Consider the following 12,321-nt stretch of genomic DNA (forward strand, 5'->3'; position numbering starts at 1 on the left):
GCATCTGTGGCTAAACGCTGCTTCACCACGCAAACAGATACAGAACAGGCACGTGTTTACACTGCTCAAATTCCCTTCCATGTCCCCCGTGCCAGGGATGCCCCCAGTACAAAACCTTACGCTGCAGGAATTACGCCTAGCAGGAGTCAGGACCTTTACATGAGCCATAGCCCGTGTTTCTCACCTGCCACCTCTTTTTGCCTTACTCGCCACAAAGGTCCTGAAGAAGAACAAAAGCTAAACCATTAGAATTTCTTTGCCTGGTTTTCCAGTCTCCACCTTGCCCACACTGTTATCCTTCAGACTAAAAATAAACCGAAGTGTGTTTAAACGATTATGATTTGCTTGCGCTGTAGGAACCAGAGTAATGAACCAGAGCCCTGTGTCTGAGCTGCTGCATAAAAACATGGAGCACAAATGCAGCTCCAGCCTCAGTAAACCTGCAGCAGGGGTAGAGCCAGCAGGAAGGGAACCAAGGGGCTGTAGGCATCAACTGCACAGGCAATAGTAGTTCCAACACAAAAGTTGCTTAAATGGCTTCAAGCTTTTTTGGACATCACATCCAAGGGTAGTTTTAAAAGAGAATAAATATATCTTTTGAAATAAGTATTTGATTTGAACTATACATAGGAGAGAGAGCAAAAAGAAGGCACTGGTGGGATAACGGAAGTGGTCAGTGTTCACCTAAACATGACCTCGCCAGGCTGCGTGGGAACAGTGCTGTTACTATCGACTGCAATGAAAAGGTGAAAATAACACCAAGGGCCCTGGAAAAATCCCCTGACACTGTTTAAGGCTGCACTGATACCAAAGGATATCATTCAAAGCTGTCTGTGTTTCCGCTCGAGTCAGAAACCTCCAGGACTCTACCGTAATATGACCCTAAAGAGATTCATTGACAGTGCTGTGATTTAAAATAATGTCTGTGACTTTTAATAAGCAAGCCCTATCCAGATAACTGGCTTAAAGAAAGCACTGCATACCAGCCATTCAGAAACGGGGAAAGGTAGGTCAAAAGCAGAAGAAAATAATGCTCGCTGCCACTTACAGTCTTAAATAGGCAGTCACCCTCCTGCTCACAGCAGTGTCAGCACTTCGGTATGACTGTGACAGACACCCTGGAAAACTGCTCCTGTGGGTTTACGTAACATTATACACCCACACACATAGTTTATATAAATAAATAGATAATTATATAATAATTTGTGTAATAAATTATGCTATGTGTCATATACTTCTATATTCAATATAGCATAATTATGTATTTTTTCATAGCACTAAAGTGACAGGATTATAGCTAAACAGAAGGTCCAGTTATAATCCACATATTTTGTCAACTGTGAGAAAAAATTGAAAAAATACTGATTTTTTTTCCCTACGTCCATCATTCCCAAAGGCATAAATGAGGAGGGCAATGTGTGTAACACCGGGTAGTTAGGTATCCTGGTTGCCATCACAACCCCGTGCACGTGTTCTCTAATGTTATTCTTAATGTTGCCATTTATCAAGCGCGACTGCTGCATTGTAGGGACCAAGTTAACGTGACAGAACATCGCAGCTTTTCAATTTAGTATGTTCGTAACTTGCTCCTGAAGGAAATGTGCCTTTCTTTCTCCTTGTGAAGATCTGTTCCGCAAAGATGAACAAACTATCAAGATTAATTAAGGGGAAACGATTGTCATATCTGAAAGAAGAATCCACCTTTAGGTGATACCGCATTTGAGAAAACGCCGTTTATAAAAGGGAGTAACCAGACAGACAAACTACAGCGTGAGCAGCTTTCAAAATCCTGTTTTCGTTAGCTCAGGAAACTAAAGGGATGTGAGTCCTCCTTCTCAACTCTCAGCTGAGCTGGATGGACTTGGTGCTTCGCAGCATCCTACCCAATACCCCCAGTCAGCAGAAGAAACCCCTTGGCAGCTGCAACTCGTGCTTGACATCCTGAGGGTCTACACAATGTCCAACTGCCCAAGCAGTGTAGCACAGACTTTCCCCTGTCCTCTGTGTCCCCCAGTGTGACGAGGGCACACGACCGCCTTTGCCATGGAGGGGGCAAGGGACCCCACTTCCCTGCATGGGAGCGGAGGGAGCCAGGGAGAGTCAGAAACAGTCCCCAGCTAGCGGTTCAGCATGAAGGCTGAACCAGAGATGTGCTTGTTCCTAACTTAGCTATTGCTCTGGCTGCAAAAGCCAGTGAGAAAGGGAAAGATTTCAGAACAAAACTGTAACAGGAGACATGAAGATGGGGGTGGGGAATGAGCCCTTGTGAGCCCCCCTCACCCCAAGAAACCGAGAGGTGTTTTTTTAAAAAATCCACCGGAGGAATTACAATGACAGAAAGCACACCGTTTTAATGGTTACTTGATTTTAGGAGTGGACTGTTTTTCTTTCCACATAAATGATAAACACTGATTTTAAGCTTTTTTGCATGAGGTGAAAGCTGAGCAGGGAAGGCCATTCAGCAACCAGGAGCCAACGTGATTTTCCAAAACTGTACGAAAGACAAGATCAAGATACCCTGGTGACCGGCACTTGAACGTGACAGATGAACTTCATTCTAATGCCCGCTTCCATTCAGTGGCAAATTCCAGCAGCGTGAAATCAAGCCTCCGACATGCGCATGATTGCATCTGATGGACTCGCAAGTATGGAGGAATGTGGTGGCTGTAATGACTCCCCCATCTACAGCATTCGGTTCAAAAATGAATAGATGAGAATAGATGTTAATAGAGCGATGTGATGAGGAGCAGTGGATGTCTCGCGTGTCTGAAATATGCTTTCTCTTCAGTGGATTCCCCACAGAGAGAGAATTAAAATGGTGTTTCTGCAATTACTTCCAGAAGAACAGAATCATTATCATCATATGTGAGAACAGACCTATGAAAGGAGTAAGAACACATAGCAAATGTTTTAGGGTAATTTCTTACATGTTTCTTTAATGCCTATCGCAACTTACTTCCTAGACTTCTAGCAGATATAAATAAGAGAAAGCCTCAGTGTGATTCATTACGTACAGCAAGAAGATGGTAAGTAGTAATCCATCAACTCCCAGGAGAAAATATAATTAGTGCAATTAAATCAGGCTTCCAAATTTATGATAAAATTAATCTCCAAAGACCTGAAATGAGGTATTAAAAATGATTTGCTAGTATCTGTGCAGCCAATACACTTCCTGGTGGTGTGAGGGCTGACCAGCACAGAGCAGCTTGCAGGAATTTGGCTGCCAAGACCCACATCAAGGTCTTTTGGGGTTTTTTTTTTCCGCTTTTGAAATGAATTCGCCTTGTGATAATTCGATACATCAATAAAAATGAGGAAAGCCTTCTCCATTTTGACTCCTTTCAGAGAATGTGAAGTACAGCTCAATACAAGTAGCTGAAGATTGGCTTTTTGCCTGTGACCTCGAAATGCACTGTTCTGAGGCGTGAACCTCTCATTACAAGCTAAATTACACGTGTCAAAATGCTGAACCTGAAATCAAATTTGTAGTTTAAATACATCAAACATGTTGCTTCCATCTGGAAACCTCGAGAATAAAAGATAATCTAAGATGGGCAAATCTGGTAACTTCGTAAGCAACTTTTTTTTCCAAAAGTCATGTTTTTCCTGAGGTTGGCAATAGTACATAGTAATGGTGAATGGATATAAGGAACCAAAAAAATACCTTTCCCATGTGGAATTGACTGGGTGGGTTTAGTAGCCATGCTGCCAGCTTTGGCCCTCCTGAATATTTCAGCTGTGCCTGGGAAAAAACCTCTCTGCCTGCCTGCCTGTTTTCTGTTTCCTGTGGGTAAAACCCCAACCAGGGGAGGTGCCAGGACCCCTTGCCCCCTTTTCCTCTTGACCTATGGGTTTGATACAAGAGGGGGAGCAGCTTGCACCATTTTCACTAGAGGGAAAAAGCAAAGCAGTGTGGGGCACCTCACTGCTGCTTTTCTGTCATCCAAACAGTTTGTTCTTTGTGAAGCCAAGCTTTAAATTAGGATGTACGACCTCTCGTGGAGGTCATATACAGACACACACACACAGATCCGGGGAATTTCATAAAGGGTCTGCTACTCTACAGGTTAAAAGAACGCCCAAAATTGTAAGAAGAGCTGAAGTGGGTCAACATTGGCTTGGGAAAGGGCTCAGAGGAGAAATTCTGTTGTGTGAGGGTATGTTAGAGCCCACAAAGTGTACTGGAGATAGTGGCATTATGACTGGATGAGCTCTCAGGACCACAGAAGAGAGTCAAAATCTGATGAGCAGAAAACCTATATCCTACTTGATTTTGGGAGACACTCTTATGACTCCAGATTGGCTTCTCTGGCTGGTGATCGTTCTGGTTTTGGCAAATTATTTAGGAACGATTGGAGAACTTAATGGGGAAAAAAACAAAAAAGAAAACCTTTTCCTTAAGGATTACAAAGCTGAGCTGCTCACATGACAAGTACAGTAATAACCCATGTCTTAAATCCAACTCTTGAAGAAAACTTCACCTGCCAGTCACACCCTTTGCCCCACAACAAAGATGACACTCAGAGACAGTTCTATGCCCTAGTTGTTCCCAAGCACAGCCTGTCCACTTGAACCATGAAGGTGAGATTGGGTGACATCACAGGTAAATAAAATTGCTGCAAAAAAGGTATTTTGGATGCCTCTGCAATATGTCCGCTTGCCTCCAACTGCCAGTTCCGAACAAAACAGCACAGCTCTCCCGTAGGTCCTACCAGTCCCATGCAGCCATTCGAGCATCCCAGCTGGTACTAGCTTAAATCACTTTAGATTACTATTGCCTACAGTGGCTTTGACGTTGGCTTAGACACTTAGGCCACATGTACACATCGACACATAATCATTTACATTTAGGTGTCTTAATCTACAAGTTCAGTTCCATCTCACTGCTCTTTCAAAGTGCACCCAGTACAGCCATTACTGCATTAAGTCACACAAATGTTTACAGAGCTGTTACACACAGGCTGTGGACAGGAGGCATAATTTTGGGACTCTCTCTGTGTGATCTACTCGCTCTGACACTGGCAAAGTGCTGGCACATCTGTTTGAGGTGAGGCAGTGTAAGTTATTCCCCATTTCAGCCACTGGGTACAAATCTCACAGATAAATGCAAGCTACAGCCACGTACAACAGAACTTGTTTCTGTTATTTGGTTTATTGCAGGTCTTCAGTTCCCCACAGGTTCCTACCTCACCTACTACACCCCCCTCCCTCCTTAACCAATCTTTCTTTACAGCTCATCCACTATATTTTCTCTGCCCTCTTCAAAACATCAGAGCAACACTCAAGAAACATGTTTCTGCTTTGCAGGTTGAAATCAGAAGTTTAAGGGGAAAAAAATCCCTGAAGTAGGGGGGGTCCATTTGCAGAGTCACTGAAGAAGCAATGAGCAAGCACTGGCAGAGAAGGAGCATTCCCCTTACTGGCATTACACTACCTCAACAGTGAGATTAGCTAAGAACAGCCTTTTTCCTGGAGACTTTGTAGCTTTTTTTAAGATAGCGAAACCGTATGTTGAACTTCTCGTTTGTACAGTAGGAAAGTGAAACAGGGACACGGACTCGGGGACACACACACACACACACACACACACGTACGTACGTTTCAGTTCTTGGCAGGAGACGGGAAGCAAAGGATGGTTGTGTGGTGGACACAGAAGGATATTTTTATTTTCAACCAGCTTCAGTGTGCCACATCCACCAGTGCTAACCTAACATCTCTTACCACAACTTCTGTGCTCTGTTTTTGTTACAAAAAGCAAAACTAGGAGCCAAACTCACCTAACGTATGCCAAATACTGAAGGTGAAGTGTTGTTCCACCTGCTTTGTGCCTGTGTGGTGAAGATGGTTTATTTTAAAACAAGCTAGCACATACTGCTCAGACCTGTACCTGTACACAAACAGTTCTGGGGAAAAGGAAGCCCTCAGGCTTTGCATCAATTTCTTTGACACCTGCCACTGATGCCATTTGAAGAAAACACCTAGTATTGACTCCTGCTTTTTCTTCATCTCATGTTCATAAAATGTTTCACTGAAACATAGTTCATCCTAGCAGACAGTGAGTGAGCAGGCACTGCTACCTGTCCCTTGGTCCAGGAGGATCCCTGGCTTTAGCACTGCAACCAAAGGAGCAAGTGTTGTTTCTCACTTCGTCAGTTAGAGCACAAAGTATTACTAAAACATGGTGCATTCAGAACTATGACGTTCCAAAACAAGTATGTATCATTGACAAAACCTGAAAATACCATTTATTTGGTAACTAAGAAACAGTCTCTACATTAGGTTATCCACATGTTTTTGCTGTCCTCATCTGTTTCAGCAGTTGTAGATTATGAAAATCACAATAATTTGCATTGTAGAGTTTATGTCTGTTGAATCTTCTCAGAATTTCTTCTCAGAGATTGTCTGAGGTTATGGAGGAGGAGTAAGAGAGCAGACAAAACCGTCAGACAAAGTTAGTAATTACTTGTCCAAATAAATAATACTTGCTCATGTCAGGCAAGTCAAAGCAAGACAGAATGGATCATACTATCTTGTTCATAGGAAAAAGTGTATTTTTCAGAAAAGAAAACAGAAAATAAGACAAACTCTACTGGGAAATGATTCAGGGATAAGGAGGATGCCATTCAGACACTGCACATCCCCTTTGAAGATGGGTGTTAGCACTGATTTGAGGTGACATTTTAGCAAGAAACAATTTATAAGAAATAAAGAAGGTGGAGAGTGTGGATAATGGAAAGATAAGAATGTTGAAAAAAGCTGTTTAAAAAAAGCAGTCAGAGAACAAAAAGAGGAAAATTAAAATATGTAACACAGGACAATCTCAAACAAATGTAAGTTTTAAATAACTGAAACAGTTAAAACTCATTTAAATGCCTTTTCTGTGATATGGTTTAACTTTTTTTCACACTTGCTTTAGAAGAAAACAATTCATTGGAACAGCCTAGAGGTCATATGAAAAAAAAAGGAACAAAATCATTAAAATTAATTTACCCTAAAAAACATGGACAACTGTAATCTAATAGAATTAAGATACTCCCAGATTTTTTTTTTAATTGGTCAATTAATGGGTGCCTTGAGTGGCTGATGGCAAATCTGCTGTTTTCAAAACAATCTTAAGCAGTATTATAGGACCAGTAAAACCTGTTTTGTTGTGTCTTGATACAATATTTAAGACTCAATTGTGCAGAAAAAACCCCCATACTTTGGCTCTTGAGAATGCTATCTGAGTGAATAAAGCTTGAAATATTTCCTTAAAACTACTTTTACAAGACTGCATTAACATTTGATTGCTTAAGTGCCGTCCAATTTACCTAGGATGATTATACTTTCACATTTCTAGTCACTATAATCTTCTTTTAAAACAGAGAAAAACAGAATGCATACATGCTGCTAAAGCAATTAGCATTCTTGCACACAATAGGAAACCACAGAAAATTTTAACAAGTAGCACTCACACAGCAAGGTAACAAGATTGACTTTGAACCTGAGAGTCTCCCACACTGCAATTATTCACATTACCAGTATGCCTCAGACTAACTCTATTCGGAGTGAAAAAAGTAAGGAAAGTGTCATAGTGATGAGTGTTTGGATGACAGTTCTGTCAAAATATTGGATTCAGCCAATGGTGCATTTCTGTTTCCAACATGCAAAAAAAAAAGTATTTGTAGAGAAAGTTAAGGCACTTTTTTGTTATGCTAAAAGCTTTGACAATATTTCAGAAATTATGTATAATCTGTAGGTGAATATTTTAGCAATTGGTACAAATCGACTAGCTGTGCAATTGGTTAGAGACAGGGAAAGATGCAGTGAGAACTTGAAATTACTTTCTCTCTCATGAACACTTTTGTACCAAGTTAGGTGGTACAGCCATCTGGCCTTCAGGACATATGGCTGGTGTGCTTTTCTGCTAGCAGCTATCCAGGACACTGACTTCAAAACTTACTTAAAAGCAGAATCTGTCTTACTACAAAAAAATTATTGAATGTGATTATGCAAGACTGTTATATAGAAGTTAGTAAGTTATTGCATATTTTTACATGAAATTAAAATAAAATATTAGAAAATAAACATGCTCATATAGCATATTTACAACAAGATTGATTACAACATGTATTATCAATCTTTAGTTTCTAAGGAAACCAAGGTTGTGCAAGAGCCGCAACTCTCCAGATGCATTTCTGTTGATTTCTTCCAATAGCTTTTGCACTCACTGGGCAATTCCAGCCAAATCTGAGAGCAGTAGAGGCCTGCGACAATGAGCTTCGCTCCAAGAAGAGAGGTCCAAAGTCATGCTCACTGGAGGAGCTAAGGGAACGTACATCGGGACAAGCCTCATGCGACAAAAACACAAACACATGCAAAGTGTTTCTTTTCACAAACACATGCAAATAAGTGGTCATTGACTGTTTTCCACTCATGGCACTGTTATGGTCCTTGCATATTGAGACTTGGAAATGTAGACTTGGATCACGTAAATATTTCTAAACACATGGACTTTTTAGGATACTGTATAACTTCTGCTAAATGCTAATGCCTATACAAATGGATGCATTCTGATAGGATAACTTCAAAAATTGTGCTCTTACACTTTGCCAGCCCTTTTCAACTAGTGGACTCCTACGAAATTTTTCGTTTGCATAAATTATACCATTATTTCCTGACAGTCGTGCAGCACTTGCAAGTACAGTCAGTGGGAAAATGTTATTTTTCCTTGTTCCCTTAATTGCCTACTTGCTCTGTCTCTCAGCCTGCTGAGTAGATGGTCAAATACCCAAAACATTTCCAAGTGACTTGGTAAGAGTATGTTATACGTCTCCTCTCCCCTGGCCCCCAAACTGGTGAGTTTCACCTGCTTTCTAACATCATGGCCCATGTAGGAACCAAGGAGGCAAGCATACTTCTCCCCAGTAAGCTATAGCTTTGCTACTGAATCTTTGTCCTGAAGAAATCTTTCTATGCCCATTACAAACCAAACTGAACTCTTTAGTCCTGTTCATACAGTAAATCTCACAGTTATTTCCCTAAGGCTGTAGAGGAATGACAAACTCTTCAAACACTCCAAAACAACGGAGCGCTCATTTATACTCCTGAAGAACCTGAAAGCTGAAGCAAAATAAAATGGTGGTAAAAAACAACACCGCAGCAACTAATTAGCTTCCATAAACATTACTGGGAATTTCTTCTTTGATCTGTAGGTCACACACGTAACTCAAGTTGATTCTAAATTGCAAAATTACACTGGCCAAATTCTAATCCCATTTCTGTCACAAAACTTGAGGGCATTGCTTTAGTCTAGGGACCAGCTTGCCAGATTAAGAGCTCGAAGAGAGGTGTCGCGCCTTGTCAAGCCTCCAGAATTGTAGTATTTATTTACAGGTGGGGGATGGATGGCTAATGGATCTACCTAGCCACAGAGCTAAAAGCCCAGCTCCTTCTGTTGTCTGCTCCTCATTTCAATTCTTCTGCAGCAGAAGAGAAACGTGATGTGAACAGTGCTTTGATGCAAAGAATGTAGCCTTTCTATAACTGTTTCTGCTGTCTCCCCTCCCTCATCACTGCCTTCAGAGCTCTGTGCTGCTGTCAGAAAAAGAAGCCTTCACCTCTCTGAGCAATAGTAAGGGAAGCAGTAAAAGGGCCTGATCATGAGGTTTTTTGTTGTTGTTGAAACAAGAGCTGAAGTCAGCAGAAGCTTGAGCAATCAGAAATGTGTTCATTTACCACAAAGTCCATACATTTTCTTCGCTCTCAAGGTCATGTCAACATATGCTTGACTTCAGTGCTCTGGAAGTCCTAACACGAAGAGAGACTCAGGCTCTGTACATGGATTTACACTTTCCTCTAAGGAAAGTTACAGCAGTTGCTTAGGGTATTTCTGTTTGTTTTACTTTATTTTAAAGACATTTGGGGGGACTGGGAGATCAAAGCCAAATATAAACGCGACATTAACCTCACCACGTTCACTTTCCCTTATTCTTCTTGTGGTTTCAGTGTCAGAGAGAAGTTTAAAGAGCGGCTGAGTCTTGATCTGTCAGAGCTCCACAGGCAACTGTATTCACAGATGTGGAACAGCCTCCCAGGTTGTCAACTAATACACTTAGGGATGCATTGTCCTCTGGGAGCCATTTACTTTTTTTTTTTTTTTAAATATGAAATTTCCCAAGGATAATGGAAAACACTGGAGGAAACCAATACATTTTCATGGACCTTTAGGAATAAACCAACACAGTGCTGATGTAGACTATACAGCACGACTTAGGTTACTATATGTACTCTGCACACTACACAGATGATTATAAATGATTGCCAAAAAATGGTATGTTTCATGGTAAAAATTGGAAATGTTTTGAAATGTGAAATAAATATATATATATACATTCCAAACCCAGTATTTTCAGTAATAATATTTTCAGTGTTCAGTATTGGCTTCAATGCTACTCTCCTCCCCTTCCACCTTCCTGTTATCCCAACATTTTTCCTTTAGACTTATAAAGACAGAAGAGGAAGAAAACTATCTGGATGGCAAAGTCCTTTCATTTCTCAGCTACAAAACCTAGAAAAACAAGTGGCTTTTGGTGAATTTGCTAGAAAAATACTGTATTCTACAAAATGGTTTTCGATGAGGAACAACTCTATTTGAAATTATGTTTTGCCATTTAGTGTACATAATCTGAGGCTCCAATCCTATAAATGCCTGAGCAGAGACTTAACCTTGAGCATCTGTGTGATCTAAATAAACTAAATGGAACTGATCATTTGTAAGATTAAGAATGTCTTTAAGTGCTTGGAGGATCAAGGACACAAGCAATTTTCTGAGGACCTGATTTTTATGCAAAAAATAATTAACTTAACTAAGGCTTCCATCTATTGGAGACAAATGTGTAGAATTACAGTGTGGAGAAGTGTTTTAAGACACTATTTATTCCTCATATTTGAAACCTTCCCTTAAAAGTGGCAGAAAGTATCTGACAAGAAGTTGTCAGTGTATTCATCTACTCTTAATTATTCACTCTTTAAGGGGAAAATGTTGCTCGCTGCAAGATGATTTGATAGCAGAAATCTAAAATGTGGCCTCTAAATACCTTAAATATTAAACATTACTCATCACTTCCAGTCATTATCATTAACAGCTATGTGAAATAGAGGCCGCAGTGAAGATCAGATCCCCCTTCTGAAAGACATGGATAAGAGCCAGTCCATTACTTAGAGCATAAGCAGAGAAATCATACAAACTGATAAAAATTGGATATTTCAGTGGATGAGGAAGAAAAGTATAGAGAGAGAAAATGATTTATCCAAGGCTACAACACAAGGCCAAAGCAGGATGCCACAACAGAACTTGTCCCTGTCCAATTGTTTTGCTACAATGTTATCTTTCCTCAGTCTCATCACCTTCCCTTTAATAGAAATATCTTCAATACCACACCTAGAAAATCATTATGATCACCAAAAATGGAGCAGACACAAAAGATTTAGAGTACATGTCAGTCAATTTAAAAAGTGAGAGAAAAACGAATGCGAACTCTCTAAGGCTACTAATGCTAACTAAAGGTGTATTAATGCAGCTTGTAGGACTCATTTGCTGTATTCAAAGAACTGTTAACCCCTGCTCAGAATTCAAACTGTGCCACTATGATAGAACTTCATGCAGGCAACACCATGCAAACCCAGAAACGCATCTCATATCTCCATTGGGAAAAACTCTTGTTTGTTCAGAAACACAACGTTGTTCTCCCACAGCATTCTCCTGGAGAAGCTGGCAACTCATGGCTTAGACAGGTGCACTCTTCACTGGGTAAAAAACTGGCTGGACAGACGAGTCCAGAGAGTTGTGGTGAATGAAGTCAAATCCAGTTGCCGGCCAGACTCAAGTAGAGTCCCTCAGGGCTCAGTTTTGGGGCTGGTCTTGTTTAATATATTTATCGATGATCTGGATGAGGGGATTGAGTGCTCCTTCAGCAAGTTTGCAGATGACACCAAGTTGGGCGGGAGTGTTGATCTGCTCGAGGGTAGGAAGGCTCTTCAGAGGGATCTGGACAAGCTGGATCAATGGGCCAAGGCCAATTGTATGAAGTTCAACATGGCCAAGTGCTGAGTCCTGCACTTCAGTCACAACAACCCCATGCAACGCTACAGGCTTGGGGACAAGTGGCTGGAAAGCTGCCCCACAGAAAAGGACCCTGGGGGTGTTGATTGACAGCCAGCTGAATGTGAGCCAACAGTGTGCCCAGGTGGCCAAGAAGGCCAACAGCATCCTGGCCTGTATCAGAAATAGTGTGGCCAGCAGGAGTAGGGAGGTGATCGTGCCCCTGTACTCAGCAATGG

General features: G+C 41.1%; 1 protein-coding gene across 1 annotated transcript in view; it reads right to left on the reverse strand.

Moving 5' to 3' along the window:
* The window catches only part of TMEFF1 (transmembrane protein with EGF like and two follistatin like domains 1), a 122,205-nt gene that overhangs the window by 50,461 nt on the left and 59,423 nt on the right, over nucleotides 1-12,321 (reverse strand). The window lies entirely within an intron of this gene.

Source organism: Gavia stellata, chromosome 3 (assembly GCF_030936135.1).
Source record: "Gavia stellata isolate bGavSte3 chromosome 3, bGavSte3.hap2, whole genome shotgun sequence".
Taxonomy (NCBI): Eukaryota; Metazoa; Chordata; class Aves; order Gaviiformes; family Gaviidae; genus Gavia; species Gavia stellata.